This window comes from Salmo salar, chromosome ssa05 (genome assembly GCF_905237065.1).
Source record: "Salmo salar chromosome ssa05, Ssal_v3.1, whole genome shotgun sequence".
Taxonomy (NCBI): domain Eukaryota; kingdom Metazoa; phylum Chordata; class Actinopteri; order Salmoniformes; family Salmonidae; genus Salmo; species Salmo salar.
The window spans coordinates 59,215,293-59,239,383 of record NC_059446.1 but is presented as its reverse complement, the minus strand read 5'-3'; the positions used below and the strand labels follow the sequence as shown (position 1 = coordinate 59,239,383).

The following is a 24,091-nucleotide window of genomic DNA, read 5'->3' as shown; positions in this document are numbered from 1 at the left end:
GTGTCCATATCCTTTTGTTTTCATTCTTCTTCTCTACCACTTAGTAGTTTTGCCAGAGGCTTTATCCAGATGAAGTCGAATTTCCCTCCTTAATATACTCTTTGCGAATAGAAAGGGTAATCTTGCATAATGCCAACCGAATGGGCTTTTTGGGGGTCTTTGGTGGGATCAAGGGGCGGTGAGATCAAGACATCACAACACATGTAGGCTAAATGCAACACATATGCAAGATTATCATTAACAAATTAGTCTGAGGTGAGCAGGGATTCGGAACACAGTGTTACACTACACCACACCGGGGCCAGCGTGACCTTGACTGTGGTGTCAATTTAATTACATTTGTGTTCATTCAGTTCAAATCAGGCAAGCCTTTTTTCTGTCATTTTCTACATAAAAGATGTCAAAGAAACAATGTAATGAGAACAGTATTTAGAAGTCGAGCACAAATGGTTCATAACTAACCTGAACCAGTGTGTTCAGGTAATGTTAGATTTAATGTAAGGGGAGAGGACGTTGGATCAGGATCAGCAACCAACAGTGAGCTGTATTTAATCAGAGTATAGGATGAGGCCTTTGGGAAAACCAACCCGTGTTCTTTGGAAAATGCAGCTGAATCCATTGAACAATGTGAAAACTTCAAGTACGGTGGGAAGGTCTGTCATTGTTACGAGAGTTCAAAAGCATCCAGGAGAGAGACAAAAGTAGAAATGGAGAGAGAAGAGACTTCCACAGCTGTAGAGAAATATAATAATCCCAACATTGAGACTGAAAGGGAAAAAGACCGAGTGAGACCAAGCGGCAGCTATGCCGCTGTGCTGACGGGGTTACCGTGGTGCGAGAGCAGGGACTAGGCATCACTTCGGCACAGCTGAAACGGCAAGCGCCCGAGCTGAAACACTACACCTCCGCCTCTCACACTCCTCTCTCCTTCTTCTCTCCCTCTTTCCCTTTGATCTCAAGTCCTGCCATTACTTGCTCTTCATCCTTTCCAAACTCCCCTCCCATCTTATTCCCCCCAAACCTGTCTTACACTTGTTATGTCACTGACTTACGGCAAATGCTGTAAGTTGTGCTCTCAATTGAATGTATATCACCCTTTCCTCACTGCGGCGTGGTATAGTTTTATGGTTGTACAGATGTGGTACAGTAATGGGGCCATCTGCACAGGGCTCATTGAGTTAGCCGTGCGCTCCATGCAGGGTGTGTTAGGTTACGTTGGGAGGGAAGATGGCTGGCGTATTCCTCTTCTCTTGTGAAGCAGCCATTACCCAGAGCTGGGAATGGTTCCAGTGAGTCAGGGAGAGGGAGAGAGTAAAAAAATCCCCTCTTCACCCTGCCAAAGTGACACACTTCCCATTGTGTGTGTGTGTGTGTGTGTGGGTGGGTGCTGGTCTTGTACTGATCCCCAGCAGCAATCTGAGTAGTGTGGACAACAACTGGGAAGGGCAATCTGATGTTACCATGGAACAAGTGTTGAAATGGCAGACTACTGCTTGTCCTACAGCCTTTGGACCACTGAAATACAGTCTATAACCAGGTTTACATCCAACCTTTTTATGCGAGTAAAGTACATGTCGGATGGAAACGGCTAATTTGTTGATCAAATTTCCAAATGTAGACCAAACAAAATATGCTTGAAAAGGTGGGATCAGTTTGTGTCTGTAAAATTAAGTATGCTTGATATGGCGGTGGCAAGTCTGTGTGGTCCTCCGACTACGACTCGGGAAAGCATGCAGTTTATTAGTCTACAGATTAAATAAATTATGATGAAATTCACAGGATGGTGAAAGTGCACAGTGATGAGCTTGATGCACCTTTCCAATAAATATCCAAGTTCTTATTCTGGTGACATGGTGATCGATCTTTGGCTGCAGTTTGACAAATAAAATAATCTTGCTCTTTTGTCCATAATAATCTCATCATGTGGGCTATACCCACACTGTATCTGTGAGCTGTTGGCTTATGCACACATGCCAATACCAGAGTGGGCTATATAGCAATGCAGGTGGTCAGTTAGTTTGCCATGGGGAAAATGCAGTGACATTCTAGATTAGTGTATTTTTCTCACAATTTTTAACCGACAGCCTCACCGTTCCTCTCCATGTATTAGATAACATTTCATTTCAGCGTGTTTGCTGACTGACTTGTCCTCACCTCTCTCTCTCTCTCTCCCAGGCCTCTTATGTTCTTCATCCCACACAGTCATATGTGCACACACAGAGACATCTATCCACTGAGACACATACACACACACTCACTCTCTAACACTCACGCTATGTGTTTACAAGTCAGCTTCCATGTGCGCTTTGGCCTCGACACTCCAAGTGCATCTTAACCACTTCTTCCTCTGGAGGAGTCTGGCTATTGTTTATATAATTGAAATGGTTATCATATTACAGCTAAAAGCCAACAGACTAATTTCCTTCAGAAAGAAAGAGAAATGGAGAGAAGCATGGAGAGGAAGAAAATAAGTGGGAGGAAATGTAAGAGATTCAGCAAGGATAGATGGATGGAGAGATTGGAGGGTGAGAAGGTAAGTGACAAGAGCGAGAAAGTGTTCTGCTCTATTTTGCGCACACAGCAAATCCTAAATTATTTTTTTTTCACCCCATGGTTGGTTTTCCCATCCAATCCAAAGAAGTGCTGTGCTTTCAAATCCCCTCTCTTCTAGAGCTTTAGCCTTTTACGAACTGTCTACTTGTCCTAAATATGAAGACAGCATTCCCTCACAATTCAACTTTCACGAGTCTTTCAGTTAGTCTGTCACCCTTGAGACTCTGTGATCACAGCTCCCTGTAAGAAGAGCACTGCAACCACTGGTAGTTTAACTGCAGCCCAAGGCCCCTGCAGCTGCTTTGACCTTCTACCACTACCTGTAAAACTGACATCTTGCTGCAATTCATTTTCATTGTATGTCAGTCTAGTATGCTCCTGAAAAGGTTAAGAACATCTGACTTGTATACCTTTTTTAATGATTGTATTATTTAATAATTGAAGCAAAAATGTAATACAAAATAGGGCATCATGTAACATAATGTCTACAGATTACATAAAAACATTGAGAAATTATTCCGGATTAAAACTGTAGTCAATGATTCTATTTCCATTGTGGTCTTGCTGTTTGGTAATTCCACTGAGGACATCCGTAAGGGAAGCAGCAAAGGAGCTTAGCGGGTTTGCTTGTACCATAGTTCTAGTCGACACCAGAGTAGCATGTGTTGATGCTCTCACATACTGTACACAGTGCCCACACACTGAGCCGCGTAGTCGAACCAAGCCTCTCCAACACATGCTGTCAGGTCATAAAGCTCTTTTTTAAAGGGCCAGAGAATAGGTGGGTTAGAGATGGAGAGGTCAACTGAGTTGAACGGGTGGTTACTGGTAAAGCTGGGTTTTCCATGCCGGACAATTCCTGTGGAGTCACAACAGGTGTGGAATTGGGTCTGTCTGTCTCTGTCTGTCTGTCTGTCTGTCTGTCTGTCTGTCTGTCTGTCTGTCTCAGAGGAATTATGGAGCTGGGGAATAAGAGGAGAGGAAGGGGGTTATAAAGGGTCCCCTCTGACCCACCTGTAGCCTGTCAGCTGTTGTAAGCCTGTTAAAACGTCAGCTGTTTCTGAGATGTGTGTTAGATGGGGGATAAGGAAGGGAGGAGTTTTTGTGGAGGCCTCCGCCCCACTGTGTACATCAAACGTCTCGTCGCCTGGGTGTCTGTGCACAACACAGCGCCTCGTCTGTATTGTGTGCAATGACAGTTGGGCCATGTCACGCCGTGCCATGCCGAGCAGCTCATATACCCCCCCCAGTCTTATTTTCCCTTGGGGTCAGCTGCCTCCATCTTAAATACCGAAGTAGTCATCTAGCACAGCTCTTGTGGTCCATACCAGTCCACGGTGCTCTGAAGGACTGACTTCTGGACCCAATATGAAAATGGTTTACTGAAAAAGCACAGGTTGCCTCTTCTGTTAAATCCTATCTTGAATCTTATAGGACAATACATTCCCTTTGACTGTAATGGCTAGAAATAGCCATTCGGGTTGGGCGGTATCCAGATTTTCATATCTTCATACCGTCCTTCTCTCACCCCGAGATTTACAGTTTTACAGGCTTAGTACACAAGAGGGCACCAAAAACCACAAAAAAGCCCATTGGTTGTCTATTACCTGAATGCTAACAAAATTAGCACAAGTAATGGCGAAAATTTTTATTTATTTTTTCCATGAAGGCTGCTAACTAAATTTCCTAACGAGCGAAAATGAAAATGAACAAATTGCAAAGACAGGCAAACCAGCTATATATGCGCATAACTTTATGAGCTGGTTTGCCTGTCTTTGCAATTCGTTTATTTTCATTTTCGCTCGTTCCACACCTGTTGTGACTCCACAGGAATTGTCCTGCATGAAAAACCCAGCTTTACCAGTAACCACAAGTCCAACTGACTACTATATATATCTATATATATATATAGATGTGTGTGTGTATATATATATATATATATAGATGTATGTATATATATAGATGTAGATATAGATGTATGTGTATATATATATATATATATATATATATATAGATGTGTAGATATAGATGTATGTGTATATATATATAGATATAGAGGTATATATATATATAGATAAGATATAGATGTATGGTGTGTATATATATATATATATATATATATATATATACACATATATCATATATATATATATATGCATATCACACATACATCTATATATATATATATACACATCTATATCTACACATCTATATATATGTATATATATATATATATATATATATATATATATATATATACATACATCTATATCTACATCTATATCTATATATATATACATCTATATATATATATATATATATATACACACACATCTATATATATATATAGATATATATAGTAGTCAGTTGGACTTGTGGTTACTGGTAAAGCTGTCCAAACTCACCAAAAACTACATTCGGTAGCTCCCACACACACACATATATATATATATATATGTGTGTATGTGTATGTATGTATGTATATATATATATATATATATATATATATATATATATATATATATATATGTATATATATATATATATATATATATATATATATATGTGTGGGAGCTACCGAATGTAGTTTTTGGTGAGTTTGGACATTTTACAAGCGAATGTGAACAAGAGCCATTGTGCAAATTTAACAAAGTTTTGATGCATGCTTGTCTGACGTAGGAACAGTACTGTCTCTCCAGCAGCATGTCTACACACTGTGTCTGTCTGGAGTCGCTAGGGGAACGGGCCTGCCTGCTCTGCTCAGAGAAGAGGGGGCGGGAGCAGACAGGTTGCGAATGGAGAGGATCAAAAAAACGCAAGGAAATCAAGATTGTTTTATTTTATTTATTTAACTGGGCAAGTCAGTTAAGAACAAATTCTTATTTAAGATGGCAGATGTACAAATAACTTATCCAAAGGGCTTTGACTTCTCAAACACGGCAGAAAGCTAAAATAATATGATGCCCCGTCACCTTATTAATTCAGCCACTTACTTAGATGGCAAGTTAAAATTAAGGGTCGTGTTAAAGCATAATTCTGCATTTTCCACGCAGGAAAAAAATATAATGCAGAAATATCTTGCTGCATTTTGTAAATGTGGATCTAAAATGTTGTAATTTCTGCTCGCCATCAGACAAACTTCTGTGCTTCAGTTGCACTTCTAAACTTGGATGACAATTCACAGATGGGCATTTTATCAGCAGACAGCACCCTGCCTGATATGTAGCTACTTTTCTCCATACTTTTCTCGGTGTAGCCAACCAATTTTTCTCTGGTAAAATGCAAGATTATCTTTAAGCAAAACAGTAGGAAATGTAGCTGACTACATTCTTTCTATGATAGGCCTAAACATTAGAAATATGATGGCCATGCATTGTTTTGGCAAAAATACATTGCTTTTTCATTGTAAGCTCATTTACTTGTGTGGCTGCCAGCCAAATAGCTTTGCACTTCTGTTGTCATCTGATGAAATTAAGCTATTTTCTGCTGAATGTGTTGCACTAATGTATTTTCTGTGAAGGAAAACTATAGTTGCACGTCCCTGATCACTCTTTTAAAGTAAAAAAAACACTGACTTTCAATGTAAAACGCAACCCCTGTCAATACACAGCTGGACTCACCTGCTCCCGCTTTCTCCAGTTGTGCTATTTACAAACGCATGACTGGCTCAACTGTTCTGGGGACCTAAGGTAAGCTTCATAATATAAAATAATGTGAAAGGTAAAATGAAGAACGTGATCTGCTTTATCTCCTAACGCATTGCACAAGTTGACTGCAGGTATTTACAAAACAAATTGCTACAAATATTAAAATCTATTGAAAAACTTAAAAGAAATAGTTTTTCAACGATATTGAAGAACCATCCCGTGGCTATTTCCAAATACCCCAGTATAAGGTATACCGCACAAGCCTAATACCCATCACCATAGATTACAATGTGGACTCGGTAGCCTTTCTTGTTTTCATCACTTCTTTTTTTTTAATCCAGTGATCATGTATAATCTGAAGGCTGTAGTAGATTTCATACAGATATTCAACATTAAGTATACTCAAATTGGATTTTAACATATGCTCAATTTAAGCCGATATCATTATTCTACAACTTACATTGATTCCATTATTTGTCTTTACAAAAGAATGAGACCACAGGCATTGGTTTTATTGAAATGTCCTAATCTGTTCACAATCAAAACAACATCCTGTTGATAAACCTTTGAGTATAAACATTTTGTCTCATTCTGTCTCAGCCTAGACTAAATGTCTGGCGCCTCCCAGGTTGGTCATTCTGCTGTGTGGTAGTCTCCGAGTGTCGTTTCTGGCGACTGCCTCTGTGTGAAGGCAGGGGACCTTTGTGGTGGCAGCTGAGCGAGGCGCGGCTGAAGGGAACAGGTTTCCGCGTCTGTTAGGACTCGTCTCGCTCCTCTTGACCTCTACCCTTTAGCTGTGACAGCTCCCAGGGCTGGGAGATACCAAATTTCCCCTGATTAGGAGAATGGGGCAAGGCTCTCAGGGAGGGACACTAACAGAAATCCATGTTGTTGTTGAACAGTAGTCTTGTTCAGAGAATTTGGGTCAAGTCCTTTGGTTGTCTCTCCAAGCACTGTTGATATTCATGAATGAGATCATATTAGTTGCTAAATGTTAATGATGTTGTAAGGCTGATTAGGGTAAAGTGGGTCGGATGTGTTGGCATCTTCTTTTTGAGAATCCCCAAATATCTTAGTGGCAGCTGTTGCCGCCTAGGACTGAAAATTGTGCTGAATGGTCAAACCCTGAAGGAATGTCTGTCAAGTCTCACATCAGACCTCAGGTCAGCGTTTTAGGGTTTACTACTTTTACCCTGAAGAATATTTTCCTATAATAATGCATTAGAGAACATTGTTTTCACATGTTACTGAAAAGTTCTTGTTGTTATGGTTGACACAATTGTAATATCAATTGTCACAAAATTAAAATGCTGTACTGCAGTTTCTTTGTCATTTGTTTTTTTTATGTAGTCCCTGAGAAGGAAGCAGTATTTGTATGATTAGGGTATTCATTGTCAAACACTTGAAAGCATATCATGTTTGTTCACAAATCTATTAGTCATTTACAAAGTACCAAATGGGCTTGTATTGAATAAAGCATCCGTGAATTTCCTATTATGCTGTTAGAGCAGAGAGTTCCTTCTGAAGACGCACCTTTCATGGTTCAATTTCTATTCCGTTATTTTATTTTAAAAGTGTACTTTGTAAGTTAGTATTGTCAAGATACCAGAATTTTGACTTTGATACCGATACCAGGTTTAGTATCACAGTACTTGGTACCTTCACAATACTAAATACCAAAACGGTACCATGGCAACAAAAAAAGTATGCATATTAGCTAAGTCACAGAATGGCAGTTGATTCAGACAGAAACTCGGCTCCTGCTCTGTTTAATCGTTTGGCATCTTTTGAGTTCAGCATTATATCTGCAAATGTTTGTCAATGTATGCATTAATACAATCAATTTGACTTTGTTTTTACCAATCTAACTACAAAACAACATGGTAAATCAAGATGTAGCGTAGGTCTTCACAGTACAGGTGAATGCATATTATTCAACAAGTGTGTGCATGCATTGAGTTATTGAGCTTGTTTTAGTTGATTTCATGGGCCTACACACTTATTTTATTGGCAACTGTAGGAGAACATTACTTTATTGTACTGATCAGTGCAATAAAGAAGATGATCTCTTTTGTAAAACTGTGCGCTGCTTCTTTAAGAAATTGAATGAGGTCATTTGCTGAGACAGAATGTGGCTGTGGAATCTGACTTTGTGGCTATGGATCTAGTGTAAACCAGACGGGAGGCAAGGGAGACGAAGAAGTGAATGAGGTTTTTGGTGGCGAGGGAGACGAAGTGAATTAATATATATTTTTTGGTGACAATCAGCTTTCAAATCAGCATATTTTGCATTATGTTTATCACAAACAAAGTACTAGGGTAGTGAATTCAGCTGTAGCCTAAGCTAGCAAGGAAAGTGAACCTACAATTAAAGCTGGAAGCTATACCGGTATCGTCTTGCATTGTAAAACAGTTCTAGCCTGTATGGACATTGTTTTGTGAACTGTAATGAACAGTTTCAAAATGTTTGCATTATTTCTACATTATTCAAGTGTGTTAACTTCTGTGCAGCAAGAGTGGGAAGCTAATGCAGCCCAGACAGCTCTAGCAATGAATGAGTATGTGTAGCAGGTGCTTTACTGTGTGTGCTCTAAAGCCATAGTGCAAAGAACCTGCTTTATTAAAGGGGCTGCGCTCAGTGTGCTGATTGAAAGGATCAAGTCTATCACGTGAAACACATTTTGACAGAAGTACCGCACGTAACAAAAATTCTAGAACCAAACAATTCTATCTTTTTTTTTTTTTTTGTATCTCAAAAGTTTCGGTATACTGTCAACACTAGTGTAAGTAGTATCCACATGCTCTGCCTGGGTAGACCCTGAACGAAGTGAATCTGGACTCCTAGGGTAAGCAGCTGTCCAGCACAGAGGGGTATAAGAGCTCTATGGAGGTTTATTTGCATGTCCTTTTCTAAAACAAAATATCCCTTCCAGTATGGTTAGGTATCGCAAGGGACCTTACGATACGATATCATCATGATACTTAGGTGCCGATACGATATGTATTGCTATTTGAGACTGTGATTGAGATTTATTGAGATTCGACGTTCCAAACATATTGCTCACCACATGTCTTCTGCAGAGGGACAAGGGAGAGTTTTGAAAAAAGGAAAAATACTGGAGTTTTGGTACAGGTACAGCCAACTAGCGCAAAAATAATATTGCTATATTGTCAAAACAATACAATATATCGGCAAAAAGAATATCCCGATATGTAACTGTCTATTTTTCCCCCATCACTACATTCCAGCATAATAATTCAATGATCCATTTGGTATTGTGACTTTTTTCAGGGAAAAAAATAAATGCCTTAGTTCTTTAATACTCTCCATACTGCAGCTCTACCACCACCATCCCTCTCCCTCTTGATGCCCGTACTCTACCACCACACGTGGGCCAGCAGCACCACACAGTCCTGGGCAGCATTCACATTAGTCACCGGAAGAGAGGAGGCAGTCACATGGATCCCCTTATTAGGCTGTGGGCCAACACAATGTGTTCAACATGGAGAGCCCCAGGCTGCCTTGCTAGCACATAGACGATAAGGGGGAGGAAGGGAAAAACCTGGAGAGGGGCAGCGAGATAAGGCCATTACCAATCACTGGTGTTTTGTTGTTGAAGTAATTGTGTCCTCAAAGTGTCTTGTTGTGTTTAGGGCTGTTGTGCATTTTTCCCATCCATGTGCAGATTTCCTCTCCGATACACAAAGGGAGCCATTTCTTTTCCCTCCCTCAGATGTATCCATATAAGTTATTGCTTCAAGATGAGATTGCTCCTCGGAATTTCAACCCTTTGTTAACCAGTTGGTTTCTGGACTTAGACGTGCCTTTACCCATAAAGATATTTGCTGTGTTTTGTGGAAACTCAATGACACAACTGTTCAACAGACTCCTGGCCTCACATTTCCCACACCCTCTCGACCCCCTCAGAGATTCAAAGGTCATGAAAGGGCACAGCCTGAGATTTACTCCTTGGGAAGCAGAGTCATTCTTGGAAACAGACACAAATGACAACTTGTACATATGGCATCACTTCTCAACTCTCATGTGGATTTCTACAGTTTTCCAGTTTTTAATTGGGCCTGATTGTGAGATTATAGCTAGTCAAGTCAGAGCCTTCAGTCGTACCCTTGAACGTTTTGCCTTCTTGTATGACACACTAGCAATTTGAGGCAAACTATGTGACTACACGCAACATGTGTAAAAGAAAAGATGAGTAGGTCAAAAGACCATTTCAGAACATCTACAGATTTGGGTCTGCATAGACCAGCACTAGTCCGGTGTGCCCAACCTTTCAACAGCTGAGCATGTGTGAGGAGATGACAGGGGGTAGGGGGAGAGGGGCTGTTGGAACAAAAGGTGTGTAGGGACAGCTGCCATTGCACTTACAGCAGCTTGTGAATCTGAAGGGAGAATGTACACATGTGTACAGGCCAGGGAATGGGGGGGGGGGGATAATAGAGGATCTGACAAACTACAGAGCCTGACTGCATATTAGGGCAAAGGGTGACTTGGGAAGAGTTAGGGAGGGGGTTGACCGGGGGTGTTGTCCAGAGGATGGGGGGGTTGTTGTCCAGAGGGAAGGCGAGTATGGGGAGGGGGTCTCCAGTGTGAGGGGCTCTGCTGCAGTTGTCATTTCTACCAGTCATGCGCAGGACGGGACACACCACACTTTGTTTGGACCCCTCTCACTGGGAATATGCCTGAACTTTGACTTAGAATGCTCTGGGTGCCACTGAAACAGTCTTTTGGATTCAATTCAGAGTGCTTGCTGGTGCTTTCTGCCTTTTTTAAAGAGTCTTTTTAAACTTGTGCCTCTGATTTTTGACTGTGGTTTACTGATCAGCTAAGGGTAAGGGCAACCAATACCGGCATTGCATTTTCATATAAGATTTGTTGCTTCCTTACAATGTCACTTGTGCATTAACTCAAATGTTGCTCCAGCTAAATGCCTAATGAATTTAAACAGAAAAATGTCCCTCCTGAGCACAGTCTGAGGCCTCTCCTCTGGCTTAAGTTCTAAAGAGAAAAAAAAGTTGTCTTGGTGCAATAATATTACTGTAAGACTGTGCTTTCAGCATGTTCTTTCACAGAACAGCCACACGTTTAGGGTAGTTACTGTGTTTTATGTTTTGCTTTTGTGGTTTAGTAATCAGTATCGGAGGCTAGTGTGGCTCAGGCACATCCTGAGGACTTTACGAGGCAGATGTCAGACTGTGAGGTGACTTACTGTGGGGCCTGTGCTTCACTGTCAACCACACAGTAGGGCCAACACTATTAACAGTTTCCATCCTGGTGGTTTGGTAAAGCCTACTTTGTGAATTCCCCTATTCTTCTACAGCAGCTCATGTGACTCAGTAGGCCTAAGTGACATTTTGGTTTATTTGATAGATTTTAGGTAGACAGTTTTCATCCAAGTTCCATCTACATACAGTAATAGCCTAAGGGTATGCTATTTAAAAATATATATATTATGTTAGCATTGTGCTAATACGCTATGAAATATGGCCTTATCGTTTTATTTTTGTCTGTTCTTTCGTGACTCGCATAACTGTGAGAAGAATAACTCTTTCAAGCTACTGATCTGTGAAGTGTTGTTAGTTAACTCCAATTTTCCACATTTCCATTGCAATTGGCTGCTCACTGCAAGTCTGTTTTCAATAGGGGTTTGAGACGCTAACCGAAAATGAGTTGAGTTTTTTCCAAGACATGTCAATTTTATTTCCTTTAATTATATTCATGTAGCACGCTTAATAAGGTCACTGATCAGATACTTCTGAGCAAAAGGCCCTGCTAATGATCATGCAGCCTCAATAAATGCTCATATGAAGAATAACAGAATGGTGAGAAATCTTGTGAGAGTCACTGCAGGTGCATAGGAGACGTACAGGATACAGTGTAAGTAGGTTGAACTCTTCAAATGAGGTTAGTCAAAGAACCTTGGTTGTCTAACCAGAAAATAACCACATGTTTGGTAAACACATTGCATGCTCCTTCTATACGTAGAGTTGTGCTAAACACGGGTAATCTCCTGAAAACAACATCATAAGGTTTGGTGCGCTGTTGAGTATTTACAGACTCATTGTCATGTTTATATGCAAATGAGCTTTTATTCACTAATGACTTCATGGGGACATCAATCTTGATCTTGTCTGTCTACTTCTTTTGTGAGTTCTCATTGACAGAACATGTTCGACTGGTGACGACAACCAACAATTGCGCGCACACACCCTCTTCCCTAATGTCACATTGATGTCGTCAGTGTTTTGTCTGCAGGGTGTTTCTCTCTCTCTCAGACCTTCAGCGCTGGTTGGCCCTCATCTGATGCGAGGTGAAAGGGAAGTTTTGTGGGGGAGGGGCATCCATTAGGTTTCACCAACCGAAAGGCTGAGAATAAAGAGAGAGATGGTGGGTTGAGTATTCCCATTAGAGACATACTGGTGGAAGAACCTGTGGAAAGCAGCAAGGGATACTTTACTCTACCCAGGCACCTGTGTTTATTTTGTTCTGGCATAGCGCCAGGAGTGTTACAGGTGAATGGGAGCAGTTTCCAACTCCCAGGGCTGGGTGAGTGGGTGGGGTCCTGTTTGTGCATGAGTCTGTGATGTCACCTGACAGGTCAAACCACATCGCCACACTAATAACATGGTGACAGAGACAAGCCTCTGTCAACAACAAATCTGACTACACCAGTCTTGTGGCCCTCTTGGTGCATATGAATGTGTGTTTTTGTGTGCAGTTAAGTGAGAGTGTCGCAGAAGGCAGACTTGTTTGTGTAGGAGTTTGTGATTCGTTGTATGTGTGGTGGCGGTAGTTCCGTGACAGTTAGGTGCTTTGAGGTTGTGTCTTTGTGTATCGTGTGTGTTTGTTGTTGGGGTAGACTGCAGTATTGACATGACTGGCAGCAGGGGCGTGATTCATGAGCCGAGGAGCGCAGATCTCTTTACCGCCCATTCCAAACCTGTCCAACCTTCTCCAATTTCCCACCCCTTTCTAGAAGTGCTGCTCTTGCACTGCAGCTAACCCCTCACCAAAAACCCACCCTACGATTGGTGAAGAGAAGGAGGGGGGTGGGATCATATTCCCCTGCCAGTTTTGGCAGCATGAACACAGGCACAAGCCCAGTCACAAGCCAAACCGCAGACCAAGGTCCAGCCCCCATCCTTCCTTCCTCTCCTCAAAATAATCCAAGCCCACCACCAACCATTTCTCCACCATATCACTCACACAGATTCACCTTCACACTGAATACTTCGGTAATAAGCCACAATGCAGACCCGTCTTACCAAACAAGAGGTCAGTCAACAGGCAGAGTGGAAGTGGACCAGGCGTGCGGAATGGCTGTGCCGGAACATGAGGCAACAGGCTGTAAATATCCCACAGCTGGTGCTGGGACTACAGCCCAAGGTTGGGGTGAAAGCACTGGGCAGGATAAGAGAGCGATCAGTAGCCCAGTTACTGCCTGTGTTTGCGGATATGTCTGCCCCAATCAATGGCTAACTAATCAGACTCCTGTCCCTCTGTTCAGGTGGCCTCCATGCCTCAGGTGTGGATTGCAATGATTATACGCAATACTGTGGTGGCACTCTGGTTTGATTGAATTCTATTCAATTCTGAGTAGCAATTTCATTTGTATGGAGCAGCCAGACTGTCATCCATCATCTAATATTTTATCGTTCATACAGGGAGAAGGGATTCTACCTTTACCCTCGCTCGGGTGACCATGGTGATACTGAATATAAGTATTGATTTCCCTGGACCACAAACTGAGAGAGATCTGTCTTGTTGATAGCCTCCACAGAGCCCGTAGCCCCATGCAGCCAGAGAGGGAGATTTTGCCTGCTCTCAATGAAACCTGAGCTGTAGGTGACTCTCTTGATATTGGTGATGTCTGCCAACAAGGCAACGTAAGCAAATACACAGCGAAGCTTGTAACTGCTCTCAATAAACAGATCTGTTTACATAAAACGAAACCCGTTCTTAAGTAGCTGCCAATGAGAGGTAACTTAATTTTAAAGGTTAGTTTTCTCCTGATTTGGGTGTAAGTAACAGTTTCCTAACTATAGTGTAGCTGTGTTTGTTATGAGCAGACTGGTCAGTCCTGGCAGGCTCTGGTGCTGAGTGGGAAAGGTGATGGATTTCTCAGCAGTGCTCTGGCCTGACTCCAGCAGCCCCCAACACTGACTTATCTCTGTGCCCCAGGGTGCTCTGATCCAACTTACAAAGAGGTGTGTGTGTGTGGTGTGTGTGTGTGCGTGCGTACACAATTGATAGCTTGACACATGTATAGCCGACTACACTAACAGGCTGACACACTGTCATACATACACTGACAGAAGGACATGCATACATGCACATAACCTCTCCAACACGAATCTCTCTGCCCATATGCCCTGCTGCTGTGGCATGCAATTGTCGTTTGTGTTATACGTCATGACTCAGTCGTGACCCCTGTGCCTATGGCACTGTAGGCTATGACACATGCAGCAGGATGAATAAGGTGGTGGCAACTCTGTGTGACACTGTGGCTCCTACTGTGTTGCACCACCTTTTAGCCAATGGCTCTGCTCCCTCAGGCTGAACAGGAGGTGGTCCTCTGAAATGGTTGAAAGAACAGCAACAGATGTTCTGAACTTACACACAAATGATGCACCATTGTGTATCTGTTCTTTTATGGATTATTCTGTCGTGAGTGTTTTACGGTTCTGACCTTACATGCAAAGATCAAAGATCTTGCCCATGTAGTGTAGCTGTTGATATTTTAGTGTGCAGTATACTATCTTCAACAATACAGATACAAATTGCATATATTTTAGGGGGTTCCTCAGGGCTCAATGCAAGGACCACTGCAGAATAGCTTTTATCGGTGTTAATCTGTTCCTTGTCTAAAGTATCTCACACACACACTCCCTAGTTCAGTCAGTCAGTAGACACTCTCCAGGCCCTCTGCCTTCAATGTGAGAGGAGAGATTCTACCTGACATCAGACATGGGAGGCTGACTCCCGCTGCATGAAAGGTAAAAGGTCGAGGCTTGAACACCCAGGCAGATAAAGCAGCCTTTTCATGTGTGACCGGCCCGCAGCCCAAAACAAATCCCACTGACCGCTGCCTTTGAACTGTAGACCAGTGTTCCTATGGCAGGAGTAGTGCTCTGCTCCCTCACTAAATCCTCTACTATTTGACTGTATAACATAAAACTCAAAAGTGTTTTCTGTTTTAGTTTGAGTATTTTCAGTATAAACCTGTCTCTTCTACAGTCTTTGGCAAATATAACACCCCCCCCTCCAGAGTTTCTCCTGTTTGCAAGTATATAATGGGCATTTCCATCAAAAAGGACCCATGAGCATGCACGTGAAGTTTATAGGAGCATGTCAAATTGGGTGTCAAATGAACTGTAAGAGTCTATATGTTTTAAAAATTAAGGTTTTCTTTTTTTTTTTTACCATTTTCCATCCCAAAAAATTTGAATAAGCAAAGACTTTCATTTCTGGTCCAACAGATGGAAAAAAGGGTCTTGGACAACATTGACCAGAAAAATGATTGAAAGGTATTAGACGTACATCAAAGCTTAATAATGTTGAAGTAAAGACCCCTGCCAACTAATATCAACACTTACAGTGCCTTCAAAGTATTCACACCCCTTGACTTTTTCCACATTTTGATGTGTTAGAGCCAGAATTTTACATTTGATTACATTGAGATTGTGTGTCACTGGCCTTCACACAATACCCCATAATGTCAAAGTGGAATTATGTTTATAGAAATGTTTAACCCCTTTGATATGGCACGCCTAAATAAGTTCAGAAGTAAACATTTGTTGAACAAGTCTCATAATAAGTTGCATGGACTCGCTCTGCGTGCAATAATAGTGTTTTAAGATTATTTTTAATCATGATTTCCCCACACATCCAGTTATCTGTAAGGTCCCTCAGTCGAGCAGTGAATTTCAAACACAGATTCAACCACAAAGACCAGGGAGGTTTTCCAATGCCCCGCAAAGAAGGGCACCTATTGGTAGATGAAGAAAAAAGTAAAGCCGACATTGAACATCCCTTTGAGCATGGTGAAGTTATTAATTACACTTTGGATGGTGTATCAAAGATACAGGCGTCCTTCCTAACTTGGTTGCCGGAGAGGAAGGAAACCACTCAGGGATTTCACCATGAGGCAAATGGTGACTTTAAAACAGTTACAGAGTTTAAAGGCTGTGGTAGGAGAACTGAGGATGGATCAAAAACATTGTAGTTTCTCCACAATACTAACCTAAATGACAGAGTGAAAAAAAGGAAGCCAGTACAGAATAAAAAATATTCCAAAACATGCATCCTGTTGGCCACATTTTTTGCCTGCACAGTACCGCTTGCCATGCAGTAGCAGAGAGAACAGTCTATGACTTGGGTGACTGGAGTCTTTGACAATTTCTTTGGGCCTCTCTCTGACACCTCCTAGTATATAGGTCCTGGATGTCAGGAAGCTTGGCCCCAGTGATGTACTGGGCTGTACGCACTACCCTCTAGCGCCTTACGGTAAGATGCCGAGCAGTTGCCATACCAGGCGGTGATGCAACCGGTCAGGGTGCTCTCGATGGTGCAACTGTAGAACCTTTTAAGGATCTGGGGAACCATGCCAAATCTTTTCAGTCTCCTGAGGGGGGGAAATGGGTTGTCATGCCCTCTTCACAACTGTCTTGGTGTGTTTGGACCATGATAGTTTGTCAGTGATATGGACACCAAGGAACTTGAAACTTCTCGACCCGCTCCACTTCAGCCCTGTCGATGTGAATGGGGGCCTGTAGTCCTATATTCCACGATCAGCTCCTTTGTCTTGCTCACATTGAGGGAGAGGTTGTTGTCCTGGCACCACACTGCCAAGTCTCTGACCTCCTCCCTATTGGCTGTCTCATCATTGTCGGTGATCAGGCCTACCACCGTCAGAAAACTTAATGAGGGAGTCGTGCTTGGCCATGCAGCCGTGGGTGAACAGGGAATACAGGAGGGCACTAAGCACGCACCCCTGAGTGTTGAGGATCAGCGTAGCAGATGTGTTGTTGCCTACCCTTACCAGCTGGGGGCGGCCCGTCAGGAAGTCCAGGATCCAGTTGCAGAGGGAGGTGTTTAGTCCCAGGGTCCTTAGCTTAGTGATGAGCTTTGGGCACTATGGTGTTGAACACTGAGCTGTAGTCAATGAACAGCATTCTCACATAGGTGTTCCTTTTGTCCAGTGTGGAAAGGGCAGTGTGGCTTGCGATTGCGTCATCTATGGATCTGTTGGGGCGGGATGCTAATTGGAGTGGGTCTGGGGTTTCTGTCATGATGGTGTTGACGTGAGCCATGACCAGCCTTTCAAAGCACTTCATGGTTACCAACATGAGTGCTACGGGGCGGTAATCATTTGGGCAGGTTACCTTCACTTTCTTGGGCACAGGGACTATGGTGGTCTGTTTGAAACATGTAGGTATTAGACTTGGTCAGGGAGAGGTTAAAAATGTCAGTGAAGACACTTGCCAGTTGGTCTGTGCATGCCTTGAATACACGTCCTGGTAATCTGTCTGGCCCTGCGGCTTTGTGAATGTTGCCCTGTATAAACGTCTTGCTCATCCAGAACAGCTGGTGCTCTCATGCATGCTTCAGTGTTGCTTGCCTAAAAGCGAGCATAAAAGACATTTAGCTTGTCTGGTAGGCTTGCGTCACTGGGCTGCTCGCGGCTGGGTTTTCCTTATTTTAGACCGGTCTAAAGAAGCATGATATGAAGAAAATGTAGTATATTTCAGAAGACAGAATAGCATACTCTGAGTTGTCCTTATGTTAGTTCCTGATCTGGCTATGCCAAATGGCTGTGGCCTACACTAGTTTATTTAGCAGACAAGATTTGCTTAGAATTTCATGGCATTATTGTATAGTATGAAGAATACAATTGAATAAAGCTGAATAAAATAGAAAGGATATTTTCTCCAAACAATTTGAGGGAGTGTGCACATGCAGCTATTCTGTGTTGTGGTTAACAAAGGGAGACAAATATATATTCCTATATGCTTAATTTAGAGTTATTAATTTAACTTTAGTTGTTCTACAAACATTGGGCTATATGTTTAGATTTTTAATACATTGTACGGCTGCATGATGCAACTTTAATGATGTGACTCTCCCTTTATGTGGCCATAATGCAGCCTACAAAAAAATTCCATTCCTTTTGCGGCCAGTAGCCTTTGTGCCCTTCTCCTTGAGTGCTGCGTGCTCCATGGCGTGATCGGGTCTTTCTCACAGGCTAGAAGTGAACACAGACATATCGGGGACACAACTGTGCCCATCCTTATCCAATTCCGAGGTGAATATTGAAGATATTGGAAGATCTGTCCACATTTACTTTTCGTCAGCAAACAAGATGAGTAGGCCTAAGGAACAGCAAAAGCACTAGCCTATGTCAATCTACTATTCTTCATAGTGCAAAGGTCGACTTATTCTGTGCGAGAAATAAATATTCCAAACATAGTCTGGGACAGTTGTGGGATGTGATAGATCCCAAATTAATACAACCAGTAGCATCCCCAAACTTTTTTTACGCAATGTGGCTGACGCAACAGATCAGAACGTTTTAGCTTAAAATGTTGATAAACTATTAGGCTATTTCTTGACATTATAAGCACAGCAATGCGCACATGGTAGTAGGCTATAAGCGCATATGTTCCATTAGAGGAAAACACCATTATCAAAAGTGACCACAAATGCAATTTATGCATGTAATACTTTTATTATAAAGGTGAGTTTTTTTATGGTGAAAATTATCTTCCCCAAACTTGAAACTCATGTGCTGCTTATTGTATGCCAGTTAGGCTCTACACCCCTTGTGATACAAACCTTATTAAAACATATAGGCCTATTGGCTAGGCTACATGAGGTGTGCGAATTTGATTTGAAAATGTCGAAAAAAAGGTATTGTTACTTTTTCACGGCATCATTCACAAGTGTTAATATATAATTCACAAGTGATAGGCTAATTTTGTCAACCATCAGACTATTCTTGATTTAATCTCGAATAATATATGTGTGAAATTTGTTTTGATTTAGAATGGACTATTATCATGCACCTGTATTGAAACCGAGGCAGTGCGGGAAAATACATGTCATCTATGCACTGAAATAGCGATTGGGGGATGCTTTTCCCCGTGGTTTATTTTCATGCCAGGCTATAATCCTGTTGTAAATATAAGCAATGTGCTTAATATTAAGGAAGTTGAGAAATAAAAATAGTAGGCCAAGCCTATAGAAAGCTGATCCTCCTCTTTTTAGTAGAGGCCATCATTGATGACAGTGTGATTAGTGGACCAATAGAGTGCTGAGTAACAGGCAGTTAGCAAGTTTGGTAGGCTACTAATGACCATCAGCAGCATCAGAGCTTGGAGAAACCTAACCTCTCTGGGCTAGGCGGGACGAATTCGTCCCACCTACGTAACAGCCACTTGCAGCCTGTGGCGCGATTTTCAAAACCTTAAAAATCCTATTACTTCAATTTCTCAAACATATGACTATTTTACAGCTATTTAAAGACAAGACTCTCGTTAATCTAACCACACTGTCCGATTTCAAAAAGGCTTTACAACGAAAGCAAAACATTAGATTATGTCAGCAGAGTACCAAGCCAGAAATAATCAGACACCCATTTTTCAAGCCAGCAAATAATGTCACCAAAACCCAGAAGACAGCTAAATGCAGCACTCACCTTTGATGATCTTCATCAGATGACCACCCTAGGACATTATGTTATACAATACATGCATGTTTTGTTCAATCAAGTTCATATTTATATCAAAAACCAGCTTTTTACATTAGCATGTGACGTTCAGAACTAGCATACCCCCCGCAAACTTCCGGGGAATTTGCTAACATTTTACTAAATTACTCACGATAAACGTTCACAAAAAGCATAACAATTATTTTAAGAATTATAGATACAGACCTCCTCTATGCACTCGATATGTCCGATTTTAAAATAGCTTTTTGGTGAAAGCACATTTTGCAATATTCTAAGTACATAGCCCAGGCATCACGGGCTCGCTATTTGGACACCCGGCAAGTTTAGCACTCACCATAATCATATTTACTATTATAAAAGTTTCATTACCTTTTGTTGTCTTCGTCAGAATGCACACCCAGGACTGCTACTTCAATAACAAATGTTGGTTTGGTCCAAAATAATCCATCGTTATATCCGAATAGCGGCGTTTTGTTCGTATGCGTTCCAGACACTATCCGAAATGGTAAAGAAGTGTCGCGCGCATGGCGCAATTCGTGACAATAAAATTCTAAATATTCCATTACCGTACTTCGAAGCATGTCAACCGCTGTTTAAAATCAATTTTTACGCCATTTTTCTCGTAGAAAAGCGATAATATTCCGACAGGGATCTCCTTTTCGGCAAACAGAGGAAAAAATCACAAAGGCGGGGGCGGTCGGGTCATGCGCATAAGCCCAGAGTCCCTTGATCGGCCACTTGAGAAAGGCGATAATGTGTTTCAGCCTGGGGCTGGAATGACGACATTCTGTTTTTTCCCGGGCTCTGAGCGCCTATGGACGACGTGGGAAGTGTCACGTTAGAGCAGAGATCCTTAGTAAAAGATAGAGATGGAAAAGAAGTTCAAGAAATGGTCAGACAGGCCACTTCCTATAAAGGAATCTCTCAGGTTTTGACCTGCCATTTGAGTTCTGTTATACTCACAGACACCATTCAAACAGTTTTAGAAACTTTAGGGTGTTTTCTATCCATATGTAATAAGTATATGCATATTCTAGTTACTGGGTAGGAGTGGTAACCAGATTAAATCGGGTATGTTTTTTATCCAGCCGTGTCAATACTGCCCCCTAGCCCTAACAGGCTAATTACCATGACTAAACGGTCACATGGAATTTGACTGCCTTCATGACTCGTGAATAATAAAAAGTTTAACAATTTGTTTAGACCAAGAACTCTACTCCAAATTTGTTTAGACCAAGAACTCTACTCCATGATAATTGAATTATACATTTGACATGTTTAGGCACTTAAAAATCTACAAAGTGGATAGCCAACAACAACAAGTAACATGGTCACCGCAACAGCCCTACTTGTTCCTTGAAATTCCATTACCAAAAACCCTCGTATCTTAAAGATATTTTCTTATTTATCTCCCTCATGAGGAGGGAGGATAATGAAAGTTTACAGAAGTGACAAGTAAAGGAAGACCGACCAAATAGTTGTAGTGTTTTTACTGATATCAAGTTTGTTAATTAATTATTAAGTGATTCAAACTCATAATTCTGTTACCAAATCATTAACCGAATTACTGAAAAATCTGTAAGGGAATTGCTGCAATTGAATTGGCTACAATGGGTAATCGTAGTAGTCACAAACCACAGTTAGGTCACCTGCTACTGTCCTCCCTTCCACTGGCATACTGTTATGTTCAGATCATAACTGTTTTTTTTCTCTTTCTGTCATCTGGTGGTCAAAGCAATGCTGTAAAAACAGTCTGGACAACCTCTCTCTCCCTCTCTTTCAATTCAATTTCAATTTGAGGGGCTTTATTGGCATGGGAAACATATGTTTACATTGCCAAAGCAAGTGAAATAAACTAATGAAAGATGTAGGGTAAATAGTACACTCACAAAAGTTCCAAAAGAATAAAGACATTTAAATGTCATATTATGCCTATATACAGTGTTGTAATGATGTGCAAATAAAGTACAAAAGGGAAAATAAATAAACATAAATATAGGTTGTATTTACAATGGTATTTGTTTTTCACTGGTTGCCCTTTTCCTGTGGCAACAGGTCACAAATATTGCTGCTGTGATGGCACACTGTGGTATTTCACTCAATAGATATGGGAGTTCATGAACATTTGTATGTGTTTTCGAATTCTTTGTGGGTCTGTGTAATCTGAGGGAAATATTTGTCTCTCTTATGGTCATACATTTGGCAGGAGGTTAGGAAGTGCAGCTCAGTTTCCACCTTCAGCGGCCTTTCTCAATAGCAAGGCTATGCTCACTGAGTCTGTACATAGTCAAAGATTTCCTTAATTTTGTGTCAGTCACAGTGGTCAGGTTTTCTGCCACTGTCTACTCTCTGTTTAGGACCAAATAGCATTCAGGTTTGCTCTGTTTTTGTAATTCTTTCCAATGTGTCAAGTAATTATCTTTTTGTTTTCTCATGATTTGGTTGGGTCTAATTGTGTTGCTGTCCTGGGGCTCTGTGGGGTCTGTTTGTGAACAGAGCCCCAGGACCAGCTTGCTTAGGGGGCTCATCTCCAGGTTAATTTCTCTGTAGGTGATGGCTTCGTTATGGAAGGTTTGGGAATCACTTCCTTTTAGGTGGTTGTCTCTTTTCTGGATTTTGATAATTAGCGGGAATCGACCTAATTCTGCTCTGCATACATTATTTGTTGTTTTACGTTGTACAGAGAGGATATTTTTGCAGAATTCTGCATGCAGTCTCAATTTGGTGTTTGTCCCATTTTGTGAATTATTGGTTGGTAAGCGGATCCCAGACCTCACAAACATAAAGGGCAATGGGTTCTAGAACTGATTCAGTATTTTTAGCCAGATCCTAATTGGTATGTCTAATTTTATGTTCCTTTTGATGGCATAGAAGGCCCTTCTTGCCCCTCTCTCCTCTCTCTCTCGTTAATGTCACCTCTCCCGGCTGTCACTGACACTTACCCTCTTTCCCTTTACTGTAACAAGCATCCTCACCCACTGGGCACCGACCAACATCGCACGTCCATGGATGTTGAAATTTGGTCAGTCCGCCCTGACCGGACCAAATTTGAACCAATCATAGAAGTCTGTTTCACAAGTTTGGACAGTAGAGTAAAGTAGTATAGTACAGTATAATTTAATTTAATGTACTGTACTGAACATATCTACTTTACTGTGCTCTGCTGTACTGTACTCGACTCTACTGTGATGTCCAAACTTGTGAAACATAGACGCCTATGATTGTTTCAGATTTGGTCCGGACCAACCAAATGTGTTCTTGTTTGGGGGCAGTGCTCATTACAATAATTCCCAGTGTGTAGAATAATACCCAAATATGCAAAAGAAGGATGTTGCATATTTCAAACTTTTTTGTGTACCTATTCAGGATACATTACCATGAAGAGAATTATATTCATATCCATAATTATGCATTTCTATAAAGTACAGATCAGGGAATCATGATGTAATTCTGTTACCTTAATTCTGTTACTAGATGTAAATCCACTTCACCTACTGTAGTTCAATAAACAAAATATTTTTTTTCAAACTAAAGGTGTCATGTCATAGCTGACACCCCGTTCTTTCTGCAGACACCTTTTAATCGTAATTGGAGCAGATATTTAAGAGTTTTTCTCAAATGTGGTCGCCTAAAAAACGGAGGGAGATTTTACAGTAATTATGTTACCAAAGGTTGCATCTGCACAGTTCTTCCAGTAAATGTGTTTTTGTGAAATGTTCTGTGTTAATTGTTCAAAGTAGTCCTTGTGCATTGAGTTGTATGCTTTGTTAAACTTTGAAATCAATTGTTTTTGTTTGGCATACATTTTTAAAGTGAAAAAGCGTAATTCCATTGCCGTGAAAATGCCCTAAAACAAGAGCTGAAGCTGCCTTTAGGTCTTTTTTTTTAGGGCTTTATTTTTAAGAGAACAATTATGACACGCATAACACCCTTTTCTCAGACCTCCCATTGTCCTTCCTCCAAGCCAAATACGTAGTGCATAATTCATGGAGAAGTCATTGCTATAGTGAAGGCAATTGCATCAACTGGAAGCAAGTGTGTGGTACGTGTCCGTGCACACACAGACACACAGAACCCGTTCTATCACGTCATTGTTTGTTTTTTATGGTAATGGTAGCAGAGCAGGCATTAATCAGGGGGTGG

At 41.4% G+C, this 24,091-nt stretch overlaps 1 protein-coding gene across 12 annotated transcripts in view; it reads left to right on the top strand.

The window, feature by feature from the left end:
- The window catches only part of LOC106605316 (myocyte-specific enhancer factor 2D homolog), a 72,647-nt gene that overhangs the window by 8,126 nt on the left and 40,430 nt on the right, over window positions 1–24,091 (top strand). Inside the window, exon 1 of one of the 12 annotated variants that reach the window (XM_014200804.2) lies at window positions 10,743–11,050. The exons of 9 other annotated variants lie outside the window; for them this stretch is intronic. The gene's annotated coding sequence lies outside the window, so the exon portion shown is untranslated. Of the gene's footprint in view, window positions 1–10,742; window positions 11,051–24,091 lie in introns of those variants that run through there. 2 more of the 12 variants (XM_014200798.2, XM_045718442.1) reach the window with 2 other exon arrangements.